The sequence below is a fragment of the Suncus etruscus genome, chromosome 8 (assembly GCF_024139225.1).
Source record: "Suncus etruscus isolate mSunEtr1 chromosome 8, mSunEtr1.pri.cur, whole genome shotgun sequence".
NCBI classification, from domain to species: domain Eukaryota; kingdom Metazoa; phylum Chordata; class Mammalia; order Eulipotyphla; family Soricidae; genus Suncus; species Suncus etruscus.
The window spans coordinates 51,120,120-51,140,710 of NC_064855.1; positions in this window are offsets into that span (position 1 = coordinate 51,120,120).

Consider the following 20,591-nt stretch of genomic DNA (forward strand, 5'->3'; position numbering starts at 1 on the left):
TATACACCAATAATAACAGGGAAGAAAAGAAAATAACGAAGGCAATCCCATTCACATTAGTGCCACACACACTCAAATATCTTGGAGTCAACTTGACCAAAGACATGAAGGACCTATACAAAGAAAACTATAAAGCCCTGCTCCAAGAAATAAGTGAGGACACACAGAAACACATACCCTGCTCATAGATTGGCAGGGTCAACATCATTAAAATGGCAATACTTCCCAAAGCATTATACACATTTAATGTGATCCCCTTAAAAATACCCATGACATTATTCAAAGAAGTGGATCAAACACTTATAAAGTTCATCTGGAACAATAAACACCCTTGAATAGCTAAAGCACTCCTATGGAAAAAAATGGGAGGCATTACTTTCCCCAACTTTAAACTGTACTACACAGCAATAGTTATCAAAAAAGCATGGTATTGGAATAAAGACAGACCCTCAGATCAGTGGAATAGGCTTGAGTTCTCAGACAATATTCCCCAGTCATAGAATTACCTAAATTTTACAAAGGAGCAAGAAATCCTAAGTGGAGCAGGAAAAACCTCTTCAACAAGTGGTGCTGGCAGAACTGGTTAGCCACTTGCAAAAAAGTGAATATACACCCCCCCAGTTAACATAATGTAAAAGGTAAAATCCAAATGGATTAAAGACCTTGATATTAGACCTGATACCATAAGGTATATAAAACAACATGTCGGTCAAACATTCCATGACATTGAGACTAAAGGCATCTTCAAGGAGGAAACTGCACTTTCCAAACAAGTGGAAGCAGAGATCAACAGATAGGAATACATTAAGCTGAGAAGCTTCTGCACCTCAAAAAAAAATAGTGCCCAGGATACAAGAGCCACCCACTGAGTGGGAGAAACTATTCACCCACTACCCATCAGATAAGGGGCTAATATCCAAAATAAACAGCGCACTGACAGAACTTTACTAGGAAAAAAAGCCATCTAATCCCATCAAAAAATGGGCAGAACAGACACTTTGATAAAAAATAAATACAAATGGCCAAAAAGCATATGAAAAAATGCTCCTCATCACTAATCATCAGGGAGATGCAAATCAATACAATGATGAGACCACAGAGATTGGCACACATCACAAAGAATGAGAACAATCAGTGCTGGCAGTGATGTGGAGAGAAAGGAACTCTTATCCAGTGCTGTTTGGAATGCCATCTAGTCCAACCTCTATGGAAAGCAATATGGAGATTCCTCCAAAATCTGAAAATTGAGCTCCCATTTGATCCAGCTATTCCAGTCCTACGGATATAGCCTAGCAACACAAGAATACAACACAAAAACCCCTTCCTCACACCTATATTTATTGCAGCACTATTCACAATAGCCAGGCTCTGGAAACAACCAAGATGCCCTTCAACAGACGAATGACTAAAGAAACTGTGGTACATATACACAATGGAATATTATGCAGCCGTCAGGAGAGATGAATTCATGAATTATTCCTATACATGGATGACATGGAATCTATCATACTGAGTGAAATAAGTCAGAGGTGGAGAGAGAGACGCAGAATTGTCTCACTCATCTATGGGTTTTAAGAAAAATAAAAGTCATTTTTGCAACAATCCTCAGAGACAATAAGAGGAGGGCTGGAACTTCCAGCTCACTTCATGAAGCTCACCACAAAGAGTGGTGAGTGCAGTTATAGAAATAACTACACAGAGAACTACCATAATCATGTGAATGCATGAGGGAACTGGAAAGCCTGTCTGGAGTACAGTTGGGGGTGGGGTGGGATGGAGGGAGATTTGGGACATTGGTGGTAGAATGTTGCACTGGTAAAGGGGGTGTTCTTTACATGACTGAAACCTAATCACAATCATATATGTAATCAAGATGTTTAAATAAAGAAAAAATAATTAAAAAAAGAAAATCAAAATAACAGTGAGACACCACAGAGACTGGCATACATCAAAAAAGAGCAAGCACAACCAGTGCTGGCATGGATGTGGAGAAAAAAGATCTCTCATTCACTGATGGTGGGAATGTCGACTGGTCTAGCCTTCTTTGGAAATCAGTATGGACTTTCTTCCAAAAACTAAAATTTTGACTTCCATCCAACTCTGCAATACCCCTCCTGAAAATTTACCTTAGGAGACCAAAATCACAATACAGAAAACTTCTCAGTATACCTCTGTTCATTGCTGCACTAATCAATATAACCAGAATCTGGAAACAACCCAAGTGCCTGAGAACAGATGAGTGGCTAAAGAAACTGTGGTACACCTAAATAATGGAATATTATGCAGCTATTAGGAAACATGAAGTCATAAAATCATCTTATACATAGATAAACAGGGATATTATCATGTTGAATGAAATGTGCAAGAGGAAGAGGGACATAATTAGTATAATTATACTTATCTGTAGGCTATTAAAATATGAGAATAGTAACCAAATCAATAGAAATGATGCGTGGGAAGTACAATTAAGACAGAAAAGGAATCACTTTGATAATAATAGGTGAAAATAATCTCTCTGGCAAGAACTGGAAATTGAAAGAAAGTAAAGTGATATGCATGATATTTCTTTGGTAAAAATATTTTCAACCATAGTACCAAAACTGAAAAACTGAAAGAGAAAAAGTGTGTGTGTGACATGCTGGGAAGAGGGGTGGAGGGAGGACAACCCTGGTGGTGGGAATGGCCCTGATTCATTGTCACTATGTACCTTAAATATTACTGTGAAAGATTTGTTATTCACTTTGGTCACAATAAAATGTATTTAAAAAGTGTGTGTGTGAAAGAAAGAGAAGGAGGGAGTGAGAGAGGGAGAGAAAGAGAGATAAAGAGAAAGTTAGAGTGAGAGAAAGAGAGAGAGAGGAGAAAAGTGTCTTTCATAAAGGCAACCTGAAAATGGGGGTGTGACCGGGGAAATTGGAGGTGAGAAATGAACATCAGTGAAGAGATGAGTGTTGGAACATTGTAGGATAAAAGTCAACTATCAACAATTTTTAATCCTTTAGATATCATGATAAATTTTTAAAAAAATATTTTGATACATATTAAAATACCCTGACTATGTTAACTCATACCTAGTAAAAAATAAATAAAATTGAAATCAACAAAAATGATTCAAAATTTTGTTTTTAGTCTAAAGAAAGACTTTCTTTTTTATAATAATAATTTTTATTTTGACCAAAGTTGATTATATATCTTTTACAGTAATATTTTAGGTGCATATTGAATCAGGGGAATTCCCATCACCAAAGTTGTCCACCATCCACCCCCTTTCCCAGATTCTATCCCATATCCCCCTTTCTTACCCATGGGCTTCGAGTATAAGTGGTCCCCACTGTGTCTAGCTTGTTGTAGATTGGGTATCGATTCTTTTGTCGTTGACTTTGGATTTGGTGTTTAAATCCAATCATTTTTATTACTACTTAGTGATCATACAACTGTTTGGTCTTAGTACCATCCATTATTTCCCCCTCAATTTTAGAGGCAGAACAAGATGGTTCAAGTTACGTGGTTCTGTTTGAAGAAAAGAAAAAAATAAAATAGGGTACAAATCAAACAAACAAAAATGGGCGGAGTCCTTAGAGGCTCTCAACACCAGTTTGAGAGAAGAAAGGGAAAAAGGAAGAGAAACACCACAATACAAAAAGAAAAATCAAACAAAAAATCCAATGAGCACCACATAATAATCACGGTCCTGAAATAAAAACAAAACAGCACACAAAAAATGAAAACAACAACAATAACAAAACCAAAAAAAATATTTTGTGCTGCTTCTTTTTTTTTCTGAATAGGTACAGTAAATATTGGGGACATGAGAAAGGGAATTCCTTCGGCCTGAGAGATACAGGGTTTCTCCGCCCTTGAAGTATACTGTCATGGGAATATCTACAGACTCCTTGCATGTTCATTTACTCTCCCCTAGGTCCTTTTGTGGTGTATGGAAGACTTCTGCTCCATCATGGGTGATAAAATCAGACCTCTATATCTAGAGATCTTGGTATCTGCACAGGTGAAGGAATGGAGCCTATGATGAAGAAGAAAGACTTTCCTAATACGCTTTTATAAATCTCTAGAAATGGCTCAGTGGCTCAGAGCACCTACCTCGTAAGCACAGAGCTATAAATTTGATCCTTAGTATCATCCACATATATCAAGCACCACCTCAGCAACTCTATTGCCTGGGATCCCCAGCACCACCAGAGAGTGAAATGCCCAGTGAACAGCCAGGAGTATGCAGTCACCATAAGTAAAGTATGAAGACTCCAATCATTGCAATAGCAGCAGATACAAAAGGCGTCTGTGGAGGGAACAAAATAAAATGGCTTTATCAAAAATATGTAAAATTCAATACTATAAATACATTTCACCTATATTAATATAAATACATATTTGTATACACATGTATATATTAGGACATTTAACTAACTTAGGACAATTATGTATTTTATATATCTTCATAATATATAAATTTTATATGTTTTTCTCTTTAGCTTTATTTTTTGTTTGGGGCACACCCAACTGTGCTCAGAATATATATCAGGCTCTTTGCTCAGGGGACCATATGGCATGTTGGAGATTGAACCCATGTTGGTAATGTGCATGGTTATATGCATGCATCATTGTAATATCTGTCTGATTCTGGACATTTTTTCTTTTAAGTTAATAACAATGCCTTTATTGTAAGAGATCATTATCTTGCTAAGCCCTGTTCAACTCTTGAGGTTACAGTTCAGTTGATTTCACAAATTCTAGATGTTAAAAGTTTTCCTTTAAATAGTAGGTAGTACTCAATAAATGGTCCCATTAAGTCCAATGAATAATGAATCCAACTTATCAGAAACAAGGTCAAGAAAAAAGGGAGGTGAACCTTGAGATGAACGTTGGGTTCATCTTACAATTGGGTAAGAGTAATTCCCTGAACATATATATATAAAACTGCAAGAAAAGGAAATTGCAACTAACATAAGTTTAAAGGTCAGATAAAGATACATTTGTGCTACGTCCCTGTGTTTGTATTTTTTAAAATAATTTTTATTAAGAATAATGTGAATTAAAGGTCTTTCATAGTTATATTTAAAGTACATAGTGACAGTGAATTAGGGCAATTCCCACCACCAGTGACCTCCCTCCGACTCTGTTCCCAGCATGTTTCCCTTGACTACACCATTAGCCCTCTGGACTGCTAGTATAACAGGTCGCTTTTGTGTATAGCTTGTAGTTTGGGTCTCTTGAGTCTATTGTTGTTGATTTTGAGCTGGGTATTTAGGGCTGATCTTCTTCTTTTTTATTTTCCCCACTCAATGTTCATTAGACTGCTTGCCCTGGTACCATTAGCTTTTGTTTTTGTTTTTGTTTTTTCTTCTCAATTTATGAGACAGAACAAGCTGATTTGTGTTCTATGGTTCTCTTGAAAAAGAAAAGAAAAAATTGGGGATGAGCCCCTGTGTAGAAGCTATGAATTAAAATTTAAAAGAAGAAAGAAAAAGGAAAAAACAAAACTACACCAAATTAAAGAAAAAAGAAAAAGAAAATAATAGAAGTGGGAACTGGTGCGGCAAGGTTTGGTTTCTTGGGGTTTTGTTGTTGTTGTTGTTTTGTTTTGTTTTGCATAGGCACAGTAATTAGGGGAAATTAGAAAGAAAATTTCCTTGGCCTAAAAGATAAAGGGTTTCTCCATCCTTGAAGTACACTGTATTAGGATCAACTATAGACTATGGTCATGTTCATTGTCAAACCCTGAGTTTTTTTTTTGTTTGTTTTTGCTTTTGTTTTTATGGTGCCAGGAAATGTTCTGATCAGTTGTGATTGTCAAGGTAATCTTCTGTAATTAGAGGTCTTGGTTTTTGCACGGGTCCTAGGATGAATTCTAGGATAGAATCTTTATGGTTCCAGAAGTTCTGCTCAGTCACAGTTGTTGCAGTCAGTCTTCAATAATTAGTGATCTTGGTTTGGGATAGTTATCTATCTCCCAAATTTTCCCATTTTAGTGTCCCTAGGCAAAAAGGAACGATGTCATATTATATTGCTGATGCATCTCCCATGTTAATAAATTCTGAGACCTAAGAAGGCACCAAGATTAAAAAGACCTAAGGAAGAGTTTTACATTTGTTAATGTAAATATTTTAACCAGAAACATCAGTATTGTATTATTTAAGTATATATTCAAATGCTAATAATGTTTGGTTATGGTTATTTTCCTGCTATCATAGTTTGGTAAATGACTCTTCCAAATATCCGTGATTACTATTTAAATTGGAAATGACTCATCTCCCAGTGTATTCACAACTAACTGCCTTTCATGGTTTCCCTAAACAAAATAACTATTATTTTTCAAAATCTTTCAAAGCTAAAAATGAAATTAATCAAAAATAACTTTATAAATATAGGATCATTTAAAAATAAAAAGGAAAAGCATACTTGATATTTACCTCTGAGATATGAAGAAGTGAATTACAATCAGAAAGATAATAAAATCTGCATTTGGGAGGAAAGAATTACATCTATCTTTCTAAGGGATAATATAAAGACTAAATTCAAAATAATTTATCCTGTTTTAGTTAAATTAACCAGATAATCACCTATAGTTCTTTTTTTTATACTCTATATAAATACAGACAGAACATTATTTCTTTTGAGCCTGAGTGTGGTCTCTTAAACCATCTACAGAGTTTTATATTTAAATGACTAGTTCTTAAAAATAAAGATAAAGCAGACTAAATCACCTTTGAGTATACATGCTGTCAACTAGCAATTATCTGATTGATTTTCTAGTTATGCCCATAACACAAACTAATTTCTTTGACAATAAACAGCCATGATTGTCTTATTAGCAATTATATTATCCTATCAGGAAGGAAAAACAAATAAATGAACCTAGAAAGGATTGTGGGTGTACAAGAAGGTAATGAACATCCCCAAATATAGTTATTGTTGAGCATGAGCCTGCAAAATCAAACCTCCTACAGCCCCACACTGAGGCTTACGTCAGCCAGGCTCTGAACCATGAAAAGCTACTTTTGTTTTGAAAAACTGCATCTACCTGTCATTGACCTGCCCAGAGTCAACTCTGTGTGTATGTGTATTGGGGGAGGGGGAGAAAAAAGGCACAAAGATGGAATGCCTTTTCATGTCCCTGCATGTCTGTTATACAAAAGGGGAAGGGAAATAGAAGAAAGAGGTAGAGATTCCTTGAGTCCTTGAAGAGCATAAGTGAAGAAACAAGTTTGGCAGATGACTTATTCTGTCACACTAAGAAGTAATCAGAATGATTTTCAAATAGAATTCCACAGCTGTGGAAATAAGTAAATAAGGAAGTCTGTTCAGGTTAACAATGAAATAGAGTTACAAGTAAATTTTGTCCTTTTACAAAAAGTAAGAAAACAGAAATACCAGGGCTTTGAATCTATCCAGAGAAAAAGAGAACACAAATTTGGAATGAAATACAACTGAAAGAGTTACAGTTAAAGTTACTTCTCCAATACAATTTTAAGAAAGTAGAAGTGTTAATAAAATCCTTATTTTACAAGAGGAAATGTAAAGATTCTCTCATTTATCAATCTTCCACAAACTTGTAATCCATACCTTAAAACATAACAAATATTTTACAATTTAGCATTTTTGTTCTTGCAGTTCATTTTCACAATTCATTACTACCAATTTTGCTTCCTCAGTTGTTGAAATACTATTCATCTTTGAGATTTCCTAGAATATTCTCTCAATTTAAAATCATTTCTTTACTCTGCATGCCCATATGAAAATCAAATCTATTGCTTCATGGCCTTGAGCAATCTATTGTCACTACCCTCATGCATAAAGCAAGAATATTAAAACCTCATTCCTCGGGGCTAGTGTAAGAATTTAAATCATAGAGTAATACCTGGCCAATAATTGATGTCTGGTAACTGTTTGTTTCCTTGCTCTACTCTGAGACTAGCACCAAATTTTTGTTGCTTTGTTACATCATCCTGGTACCAAGCATATTTTCTTGTGCCTATGTCAAAAATATAAAGACATGCAGAAATAAGTGAGTTGATTGCTCCAGCAAATATGTGTTCCTGTAGGAACAACTGTGAGCCAACTAAAACAGTTTACATAGGAAGACACAATTCATGCATTAAGATTTATTTCAATACCCTTGGCTCACTGTGCGTAACAATTCAAAACTATTAGTGCCATAAATTGCAAACTGGTCTTTTGTCTAATAAACTTAGCTTTGTTTAATCAAAAGATCTTTTTGAAGTGCTGACAGTTAACACCTCTTTGATTTAACTGTGATTTGATAGTACTTGTTTCAACTTTCATTGTATCACCAAGTTTTAATTATGTTATTGGTAGTTGCCTAATTATAAGCCTTCCATTATAAAATGGTAAGTTCGAAGAATGCAAGGTCATGTTTTTTCATCTTTTTAATTCTAATACCCATTATCATACTTTGCCAATAGTTAAAGGAGATTGGTGGGGAGTCATGCCATTTTTTTGGTATCAGTGAATGAATAAAATCTACTTCTAACTCACAAATCTAGTAGCTATCACTCAGGTTCAACTTTTATCCCCATGAGGCATGTGACACACCTGGAAACATTTTACATTTGTCACAGCTGGAGAAATTAGATATTGGTATCTAATGCGTGAAGATTAGTAATGATAGTTACCCTCTTCATAAGACAGTTCATTGCCCCAACCCTGGGGAATAAAATTTAACCAGCTCCAAAATTAGGAGTGTACAGTGGATAAAACACTGCTTAGGCTTGATACAGGGATATTGTATCTGTATTGTCACCCTTCCCTGGGTCACACGAGGTTTAGCTGGAACTTTTCACCAGAGTAAAGATTCCTAGTCCCCTGCTTCTGCTTAGATTCAGTCAACTAAATGTTCCATTTCTTCTTTCACAGGAAAAGAGCATGGTGGGCAAATAGAGATCACTTTACAACTACCTAACAACTAATATACAGTTGGGAGAGTCTGTCCAATCTACAGTTCCTCTACTAAAGTGGTATTTTGTTCTGGGAAATGGTGGAGATATCCCACAATCATAACTCTACAGTGCCTAGCTTCTTTTGTTTGAGTGTACCATTCATTATAAAGAAATGTCTACTGATAACAATGGAAGAAATACTGTTAGGCATTTGTACATTGGGCTGGCAATGAGGGCTCTATTAAAAGAGTGACAGGAGTCCTCAGTAGAAAGATCTGTGCCTCTATTAAAATGGTTTCGCTTATACCCTGTTTCCTCAAAAGTCAGAAAATGTCTTATATTAATCATTGCTTCCAGTGATGCACTAGGTCTTATTTTCAGGGATTGTCTTATTTTTCCATGAAGAAGAAAATGGTACACATTTATTGTTAAATAAAATGTGCTATGCCATGTTTCTTATTTCAAGACCATGGCGTGTTTTTGGTTTGTTTGTTTGTTTTTGTTATTATTTTTGTTTTGTTTTGTTTTTCGTCTGTTTTTTGTGGTGCTTATCGATATAGCTGGAGTCCTCACTGGATAATTGACACTTTTTTTGGTACTGGTGGAGTGTTTCACCTTCTTTTTCTCCTTCATCTCCCAAATCGATGATGAGAGCCTCTAGAAGGATTCCATCCATTTTTGGAGTATTAGACTCTTACCCCAGTTTATTTATCTTCTCTTTTTCAGGCAAAATCATGCAACTTGAACTAGCTAGTCCTGCCTACAGTTAGAGGGGGAGATAAGGGAGGCATCAAGACCAAACAGGTGCAAGACTACTAAGTAGTGGGTTGGATACAGAGGGGACCACATATTCTAGCCGCCCTGGGGGTGAGGGAAGAGGAAATGGGAGGTAGGACAAAAATGGAGGTGTAGGGAGGACAATTTGGTGATGGGAATCCCCCCTGATTTTATGTAAATATGTACCTAAAATGTTATTGTCAACAATATGTAAGACACTATGATCAAAATAAAAATTATATTAAAAAATAAAGGAAATTTATTACATATATATGGTAAAGTAGTACGGTAGTTGTCAACACAAACCAGACAAACTGTGAATCCTACAAATCAAGAATTTACCATCACCTTCGCTGGATCCCATCTGCTCTGTTCCTCCTCTACTACACGTATCTACGAAAGTCTCCTCTTCTCTCCCTCTCCATGCTCACCACTCACTCTGACCTCTGCTCCACCTCCATACAGCAGTGAAGTCAGGACCCCACATAATGTCACTGATTGCTAGATGCCCGGTGGGGTGTCCCTAGCAACCAGTTTACTTTAAATTAATTTTCATTCTGAGACAGAGCCTAGGGGGGTCCTTATTATCAGGAGAATGGCTTATATTTCACCCAGAAGGAACCCTGTAAGTAGGTCTTATTTTCAGAAGAAGTTTTATTTTTGGGAAAACAAGGTATTTGTTAGAAAAGTAGGTGGCCTCTAACCAGTGAAACAAAAGTTGTATTTTCAAGTTGTTGCTGAAGAAACAAACTGTTTCTCTTTAAACTATATAAAGGTGGTTGTAAGGCAAAATAGGCCACTAGGCTTCAGAAAATTAACTTCACTAATAATACATTTATATAGAGTGCCATTCCAGTAGTTTCTGTATGCACAGGAATTATGTATTAAACCTCTTTCCATCATTTAGCAATTGTTGAAATTAATCATATTTTCATGCTAGAAAAATCACAGAATAAAAAATATTTTCTCATTTATAGAAAGAACCTGAGATTTACTAACTTTTAGAATATATGTGATTTCTAAGTTAGTTACCCTACTAAAATATTTGAATTGTTATTTATTATACAGTCTCTGTAAAATACTTAGAAAAATATCAACATTGGATTTTAAAAACCTAATATTTTATTAATATATGGGCTGTAAGACCAGGTGTAAGCCTTTCCAGCACTGTCTAGCTTTTAAATTGGAGGATTATATGATAAAATATGCAAGATAAGGACTAGTAGTCCTTAACATTAATACAACTAATTAATATTAGTACTTTATGTAATTTATTTTTGTAATATTAAAAGTTATTTTAAGTGGGACACAGCTATAAAAATAAAAAGCACCTAATTTTTCATTTAAACTAAATGTTCTTTCCATGTGTGATGACCATATTTGATATCTTAAGATTATAATATTCAAGTTATTTTTGTATTATTTTTCTTGTGCTTGTTTAGTTTTTAAGAAAATCTCAGCCATGAATATCTTAAGGCAGAGTAATTATTGAGACAAAAAGAGCATTAAAATTCTAAACAATGGATCTATAAGAGCCACACAAGTTTGGACAAATTGCTTAACTTTATGAGCTGCTGATTCAACTATAATGTCCAGTTCTAAATTTGCGAAGAGAATTGTCTAGGAACATACTTCCTGAGCATCTTTTGTAGTGTCTGGCAAAGTACACATGGAATTTAGTGATATTTATATATATATAGGTATTTATATATTTATATTTATTTATATTTATTTATTGTATTTATTTATTATTATTTGTTGTATTTATATTTATATCTATATATAGGTATTTAGTTGGTCATTATCAGTGTTCATACATGGCATTTGACTTAGGGGCAGTGCGAAATCAATTCAGCCAAAATTGACTGTCAATTACAATACACTAGGTACTTCAGGGTGTACTCCTTATGCTCTTTTAGGAATTTCTATAGCACATGTACACAAACAATTTATGTCACTGGCTTTGAAAAGAGAAGAGGTTAAGGTCAAGCAAGAATTTTAATTAAAAATCCTCTTGGACCACTGACTCAGAACTATAACTACTATAATTACAGAGGCTGAGATCTAGTGCTTCTGAAAAGTAGTAATGACCTGTATTAAAATTGTTTTGTTCCATTTGTATGGCTAAAATAATATCTGCTTCTGAGTTATTCTATTTATATTAGATAGTTAATTGGTATACCACATTCCAAATACTACCAATTACCCTCCAGTATCTTCTCTTTATTATGTGCTGGGTTGCTGCAGACTCATCATTATCTTCAGGACATGATGCTTATCATTGACATTTCTTAGAGACATGCAATTTGGACTAATACATTGGCAATTAATATTTTTCTTTTCTCTGTAAGACAGATATAAAATCATAAGTGATTATTTCATTACATAGAAATAAAATTCAATTTTGTGGAAATATGGGAGTTTTGAGACCGAAATCAATGACAAAAGCACTCTACTTTCAAATACTTACCAAGCAAGGGAAAAGAGTAAGGTACAGTGCACTGCATGGTCCTCAAGCACCACAAGAGAAAAATTCTAGGGGCTGGAGCCATGGTGCAAGCAGTAAGGCATCTGCCTTGCCTGAGCTAGCCTAGGACGAACCACGGTTCGATCCCCCAGCATCCCATATGGTCCCCCAAGCCAGGAGCGATTCCAGAGTGCATAGCCAGGAGTAACCTCTGAGTGTCACTAAGTGTGCCCATCCCCCAAAATAAGAGAAAAACTCTAGCTCCATACAAGTGTGGCTCTGAATACTGAAAGTTGTGGGACAAAATAAATCCTTAACATTGTTTTAAGAACCCTATAAATAAATAAAATAACTTTTACTTTTTCTAATGTGTTAGCATAAGAAAGGTTTCATAGGAACATGTTACTTTTTAGAGTTGGAGAAAGTTGTTATATACTATACTGAACCTACTTAGATAATCCACAATAGTCTATCTAAAGAATCTTAATTTAACCGGGTATGTCAGAAGTTCCTTTTGTCATATAAGATAACATATTCATAGAGCCTAAATATTAGACATGAAGATCTTTAGCTTTCTATGCTTTATAAAATTAAAAGCACCAAAAATAGATTTACCAATTATCTTCATGTTTCATTTGTTTTGTTATTGATTACCCCTTGAGGTGCTCAGGGCTTATTCCTGACTGTGCCAAGGAATTATTCCAGCAGTGCTTAGGAACAAGATGAAGTTACCCAGGATGGAAGCAAAGTGCAAGCAAAGCACTCTACTTGCTGTACTATCTCTCTAACCCCAAACTCCCTGTTTCCTACATAGGTTCCTATCACTGTGTTATAATGAATGTGTAGGATGAAAGGGAATGAACAAGTTAATATAATTATTCACTGTAAATCTCACCAACTTGAGCCAATCAGATTGATAATAAAATCTCTAAGAGGTAGTAATAAGAACATTAAAAAGGAAAGACTCAGGTAAATTCTTCTTTGTTATGGTCAGATGGCAATCTCTCAAGAGTCCTCTCTTCCACTCCTGGATCTATGCTCATGCCAATATGAAAGGCAGTGCTGGGAAGATGGCAGAAAAAGCAACACGTGGATCGAAAAATCAAGGAAAGCCAAAGAGACAGTTTTTGGTTCTTATTTTTCTCTATCTAAAGATTTAGGTAAAGGTTCAATAGAAAATCTGACAAAACAATCTCAGAGTCTTAAACACTGGATGCATGTTTTGGTGCAGTATTTCCAGGATCATATCATTGCATTGTCACCTGAGCACTAGTAGGTACAATAAATATGCAAGTACAGACCCAAGAGTAGTCTCTGAGTAATGCTGGATGTGGCTCCCCAAACGAAACAAAAAGAACTGAACTGGCCTGAAGCTTAGTAGTGGAACACTTAGCATGTTTGAGGTGCTGGATTCAAATAGCCAGAACTATACCTTTAAAAATTAAAAAAAGCAAGAAAGAAAGAAGGGTTGGAGAAATAATACAGAGCTTACATTGGTTACCTTGCACATGTCTATTCCTGGTCCAACACTGAAACTATAAAATGGAGTATGCCCTGAGCTGTATATGCTATTTCAAGAAATATGCTGATGAGTCTAGGTTTTAGAGTGTAATTCAGTATTACTCAGTCAACCATGAAACTGGATTCAAGAATAAAATCTTTTAAATTTTGGAACTGAGGACTTCTTAAAAAATTATTCTGATGATTAAATTCCAGCAGAGCAAAATTTTATTTTAAAACAGAATGTGTGAAACTAATGAGCAAATGTTTCTTGTGCCATTTTAAAAAAATATTCTTAGTATTATACTTAATGCTCTATTTTATTTTATTTTATTTTATTTGGTTTTGAGGCCACACCTGGTGACACTCACGGGTTACTCCTGCTATGTGCTCAGAAATCGCTCCTGCTTGGGAGATCTTATGAGGCACCGGGGATCAAACTGTGGTCCATCCTAGGCTAGCGTGTGCAACGCAGATGCACTACCGCTTGTACCACTGCTCAGGCCCCAAAAGTCAGTGTAAATTTATCCATCTTAATTAAAATAGTGGGGGCGCCCCCCCCAGGGAGGCGTGAGGCTCTGTAAAGGGGTGCACATTTGACCTAGGAAAAAACTGTCATAACAAGCTAAGCCCCATATTTATGTCTCTGTATGTCTCTGGATCTAAGAGTTGCTGTGTCCTGCTTCAAACCCTGCTTCGAAAAGCTATGCACTGCAAAATGTGCTCAATGTAGCCATTAATCCAGACATCGCCTCTGATTAAAAAATCAGCTCAAATTATTTTATATATTTTTGTTTTGCAGGTTAAAGTTTTTTTAATAAAGATACTATTTACAGTTGCGCGGGGAGGAGCACGAAAAATGCTTTCTTCTTCCTAGGAGGGCATGACAAAAAATAACTGCAAAGCACTGATTAAAAAAATGACTTAAATGCTTGCACTCAAATTATACTTAACATATTATGTTTCAGAATAAATCCATTTAATGCTTTTTGACAAAGCTATCATTGAGGACTAAGGATTGTATTTCATGTATGAAACCAATTCTATGGTATGAAGCTTGACGTATCCAAGTGGGAAGATTTCACTTGAGCCATCTTTCTCTTTGTCTGATTGTTTTTCATTTGGGACCTCACCCTGTGGTGTTCAGAGGTTACTCCTGGTTCAGCACTCAGGAATTACTCCTTGTGTTACCTGGGGAATAATATGATATACCAGGGTTCAACCAGCTTTGGATGCCAGGCAAGAACTCTATCCCCCGTATTGTCTCAAACCACTGTTGCTTTGTCTTACTCACAGCTCTCAATCACTCAAGATCATTAAATATCAATGCATACTACAAATACTTACCTTTCCACACAATCCAAATAATATAACTTATTCTGCAGTTTTCTAGTTCTTAGACTTATTAGCATTAAAAAAAAAAAGGAATGCAGAAGGTAAGCAAAATTGTAGAAACTTCCAGGAAAAAGAATTATTCAACCTAGCTTTACATGATGTGCAAATAAAACTGTTAAAGTTAGTTTCTTGATTTGGTTCTTTAGAGTCATAAAACACTATAAGAACTTTAAAATTTATCTTTGTGGTGACAGAGGCAATTGAAAATGCCACTTAGATTTCCTATGAAACTTTTCTGGTTTGATTCTACTTGTCTATATGTTTATATTTGCTAACCATACTCAGAGAAACTCATACTTAATATTGCTACTGGAACATATAAATCATTCAGATCAAAACACAAAGTGATCAGTCTCTATTTCAGTGATCACAAAGAATTTTTAAGATAGTATTAGTCATACTTTACAACTCCCCTGCCTTTTATTAAGGGATATCTTGTTATGTTTTTAAAATAAAATCAAAGATCCTATAGAAATGCAAAATAAAAACATATGAAATATTTTATTAAATGTATTCATTACTGAGAGTTCCAGAAAGATATTCTAATAGTGTCAAAGGAAAATTTAAATAATGGCTTGTGGGAAATTTAAAGAATAATTCCTTTAGACGCCATTTTCGGGGAGGGACTACAGAGCATGAAAACTGGCTAAGCTTTGCAAAAGCCAGCTCCCTGTGTGTGACACCAGGCGGGGAAAATCCGCGAAAGTACACCGGCCCAGTGGGGCCCAACTGTGAAAAACTGTGAGTGTGACCTGTCTATGTCTGTCTACTGTCCTCTTGCGTGAAACTCTTGCGAGTGGGGCAAAAAGAGGCTCCAGAAACCTCGCTCGCCCAGACGCCATTTTAAGGGAGGGACTACAGAGCATGAAAACCGGCTAAGCTTTGCAAAAGCTGGCTCCCTGTGTGTGACACCAGGCGGGGAAAATCTCAAAAGTACACCGGCCCAGTGGGGCCCAACTGTGAAAAACTGTGAGTGTGACTTGTCTATGTCTGTCTACTGTCCTCTTGCGTGAAACTCTTGCGAGTGGGGCAAAAAGAGGCTCCAAAAACCTCGCTCGCCCAGGCACCATTTTCAGGGAGGGACTACAGAGCATGAAAACCGGCTAAGCTTTGCAAAAGCCGGCTCCCTGTGTGTGACACCAGGCGGGGAAAATCCGCGAAAGTACACCGGCCCAGTGGGGCCCAACTGTGAAAAACTGTGAGTGTGACCTGTCTATGTCTGTCTACTGTCCTCTTGCGTGAAACTCTTGCGAGTGGGGAAAAAAGAGGCTCCAGAAACCTCACTCGCCCAGACGCCATTTTCAGGGAGGAACTACAGAGCATAAAAACCGGCTAAGCTTTGCAAAAGCCAGCTCCATGTGTGTGACACCAGGCGGGGAAAATCCGCGAAAGTACACCGGCCCAATGGGGCCCAACTGTGAAAAAATGTGAGTGTGACCTGTCTATGTCTGTCTACTGTCCTCTTGCGTGAAACTCACTTTCCGGTTTGACGGAAGAATAAATGGTTTCACAGACAAAAAACAGCTCAATAACTTCACAGACACAAAACCAGTCTTAAGAGAAAAACTGAAAGACCTAATCTAAGACAAGACTACCCAAAAGACACACCAAATTTTGATATAAAGATGGCGTTAAATCCCAGGACAATTCTTTCTCTCAACGTCAATGGACTAAATGCACCAGTTAAGAGACACAGAGTGGCTAAATGGATCAAAAAACTCAATCCAACCTTCTGCTGCCTACAAGAAACGCACCTGAATAGTCAGAACAAACATAGACTCAAAACAAAAGGATGGAGAAAAATTATCCAAGCAAACAACACCCATAAAAAAGCTGGAGTGGCCATACTAATATCAGATAATGCAAACTTTATACTCTGGAAGGTTGTAAGGGAAAAAGATGGACATTTTATATTAATCAATGGGTATGTAGAGCAGGAAGAATTCACTCTCCTAAACATATATGCACCGAATGAGGGGCCAGCAAAATATTTAATACAACTGTTGACAAATCTGAAAAATAATATCAACAACAACACAATAATTGTGGGGGACCTTAACACGGCTTTGTCAATACTGGATAGGTCAACCAGACTGAAACCCAACAAGAATATACTAGACCTGAGGAGAGAAATGGAAGAAAGAGGCCTAGTGGATATATATAGGACACTCCATCCCCAGAAACCTGGATACACATTCTTCTCCAATGTACATGGGACATTCTCCAGGATAGACTACATGCTGGCACATAAAACATACCTCCATAAGATCAAGAGGATAGAAATTTTGCAGACTACCTTCGCTGACCACAAGGCTCTGAAATTATTTGTGAACTCCAAAGGGACTCAGAAGAAACACTTTAACACCGGGAAGTTAAACAGCCTCATGATCAATAACCAGTGGGTCCAAGATGAAATCAAGGAGGAAATCAAAAGGTTCCTAGAAACAAATGACAATAAAGACACAAACTGTCAGAACTTATGGGACACAGCAAAAGCAGTACTGAGAGGAAAATTGATAGCTTTGCAAGCACACATCAGGAAGGAAGAAGGAGCTTACCTGAGTAGCTTAGTGACACAGCTAATAGAATTAGAAAATGCTCAACAAAAGGACCCAAGAATAGGAAGACAGAAGGAAATAACAAAGCTGAGAGCAGAAATCAACGAAGTGGAAACTCAAAAAACAATCCGAAAGATCAACGAAAGCAGAAGTTGGTTCTTTGAATAATAAACAAGATTGATAGACCACTGGCAAACCTAACAAAGAAAGAGAGAGAGAGTAACTTGATAACTCGTATCAGGAATGAAAAAGGAGAGATCACTACTGATATGACAGAGATTCAAAGGGTAATCAGAAACTACTTTGAGAAACTCTACGCCACTAAAAATGAGAACCTGGAAGAAATGGATAAATTCTTGGACTCTTATAATCTTCCACAGTTGAAGGAAGAGGATGTAGCATATCTAAACACCCCCATCACCATTGATGAAATTAAAACAGTAATCAAATGTCTGCCGAAAAACAAAAGCCCAGGTCCAGATGAATTCACTAATGAATTTTATCAAACTTTCCAAGAGGAACTACTGCCAATCTTGGCAAGACTCTTTCATGAAATTGAACAAACAGAAACACTTCCAAATAGCTTTTATGAAGCCAACATCACCTTGATACCTAAACCAGACAGAGACGCTACCAAAACAGAAAATTACAGACCAATATCACTGATGAATGCAGATGCAAAGATCCTCAACAAAATCCTGGCAAATAGGATTCAATGCTTCGTTAAAAAGATCATCCACTACGATCAAGTAGGTTTCATCCCAGGAATGCAAGGCTGGTTTAACATCCGTAAATCTATCAACATAATACACAACATCAATAACAAGAAAAATAAAAACCACATGATCATATCAATAGATGCAGAGAAAGCATTTGATAAGGTCCAACACCCATTCTTGATCAAAACTTTCAGCAAGATGGGAATGGAGGGAACCTTTCTCAATATAGTGAAGGCCATCTACCACAAGCCAGTGGCAAATATTATCCTCAATGGAGAATAACTGAAAGCCTTCCCTCTGAATTCTGGCACAAGACAAGGCTGTCCTCTCTCACCACTCCTATTCAACATAGCACTGGAAGTACGTGCTGTAGTGATTAGGCAAGAAAAGGATATCAAGGTAATCCAGATAGGAAAGGAAGAAGTCAAGCTCTCACTGTTTGCAGATGACATGATACTCTACATAGAAAACCCCAAAGACTCTATCAAAAAGCTTCTAGAAAAATAGACTCATATAGCAAGGTGGCAGGCTACAAAATTAACACACAAAAATCAATAGCCTTTCTATACACCAATAGTAATAATGATGAAATGGACATTAAGAAAACAACCCCATTCACAATAGTGCCACACAAACTCAAATATCTTGGAATCAACTTGACTAAATATGTGAAGGACCTATACAAGGAAAACTATAAAACTCTGCTCCAAGAAATAAGAGAGGACACACGGAAATGGAAACGCATACCCTGCTCATGGATTGGCAGGATTAACATCATCAAAATGGCAATACTCCACAAGGCATTATATATATTTAATGCATCCCTCTAAAGATACCCATGACATTCTTCAAAGAAGTGGATCAGACACTTTTGAAATTCATTTGGAACAATAAACAGCCTCGAATAGCTAAAGCAATCATTGGGAAAAAGAATATGGGAGGAATTACTTTCCCCAACTTTAAACTGTACTACAAAGCAACAGTTATCAAAACAGCATGGTATTGGAATAAGGATAGGTCCTCAGATCAGTGGAATAGGCTTGAATACTCAGAAAATGTTCCCCAGACATACAACCACCTAATTTTTGATAAAGGAGCAGGAAATCCTAAATGGAGCAGGGAAAGCCTCTTCAACAAGTGGTGTTGGCACAATTGGATAACCACTTGCAAAAAATTGAACTTAGACCCCCAGCTAACATCATGTACGAAGGTAAAATCCAAATGGATTAAAGACCTCGATATCAGCCTCAAAACCATAAGATATATAGAACAGCACATAGGCAAAACACTCCAGGACATTACAGGCATCTTCAAGGAGGAAACTGCACTCTCCAAGCAAGTGAAAGCAGAGATTAACAAATGGGAATATGTTAAGCTGAGAAGCTTCTGCACCTCAAAGGAAATAGTGCCCAGGATACAAGAGCCGCCCACTGAGTGGGAGAAACTATTCACCCAATACCCATCAGATAAGGGGCTAATCTCCAAAATATACAAGGCACTGACAGAACTTTACAAGAAAAAAACATCTAACCCCATCAAAAAATGGGGAGAACAAATGAACAGACACTTTGACAAAGAAGAAATACACATGGCCAAAAGACACATGAAAAAATGTTCCACATCACTAATCATCAGGGAGATGCAAATCAAAACAACGATGAGATACCACCTCACACTCCAGAGAATGGCACACATCACAAAGAATGAGAATAAACAGTGTTGGCGGGGATGTGGAGAGAAAGGAAATCTTATCCACTGCTGGTGGGAATGCCGTTTAGTTCAACCTTTATGGAAAGCGATATGGAGATTCCTCCAAAAACTGGAAATTGAGCTCCCATACGATCCAGCTATACCACTCCTAGGAATATACCCTAGGAACACAAAAATACAATACAAAAACCCCTTCCTTACACCTATATTCATTGCAGCACTATTTACCATAGCAAGACTCTGGAAACAACCAAGATGCCCTTTAACAGACGAATGGCTAAAGAAACTGTGGTACATATACACAATGGAATATTATGCAGCTGTCAGGAGAGATGAAGTCATGAAATTTTCCTATACATGGATGTACATGGAATCTATTATGCTGAGTGAAATAAGTCAGAGAGAGAGAGAAAAACGCAGAATGGTCTCACTCATCTATGGGTTTTTAAAAAAATGAAAGACACCCTTGTAATAATAATTTTCAGACACAAAAGAGAAAAGAGCTGGAAGTTTCAGCTCACCTCAGGAAGCTCACCACAAAGAGTGATGAGTT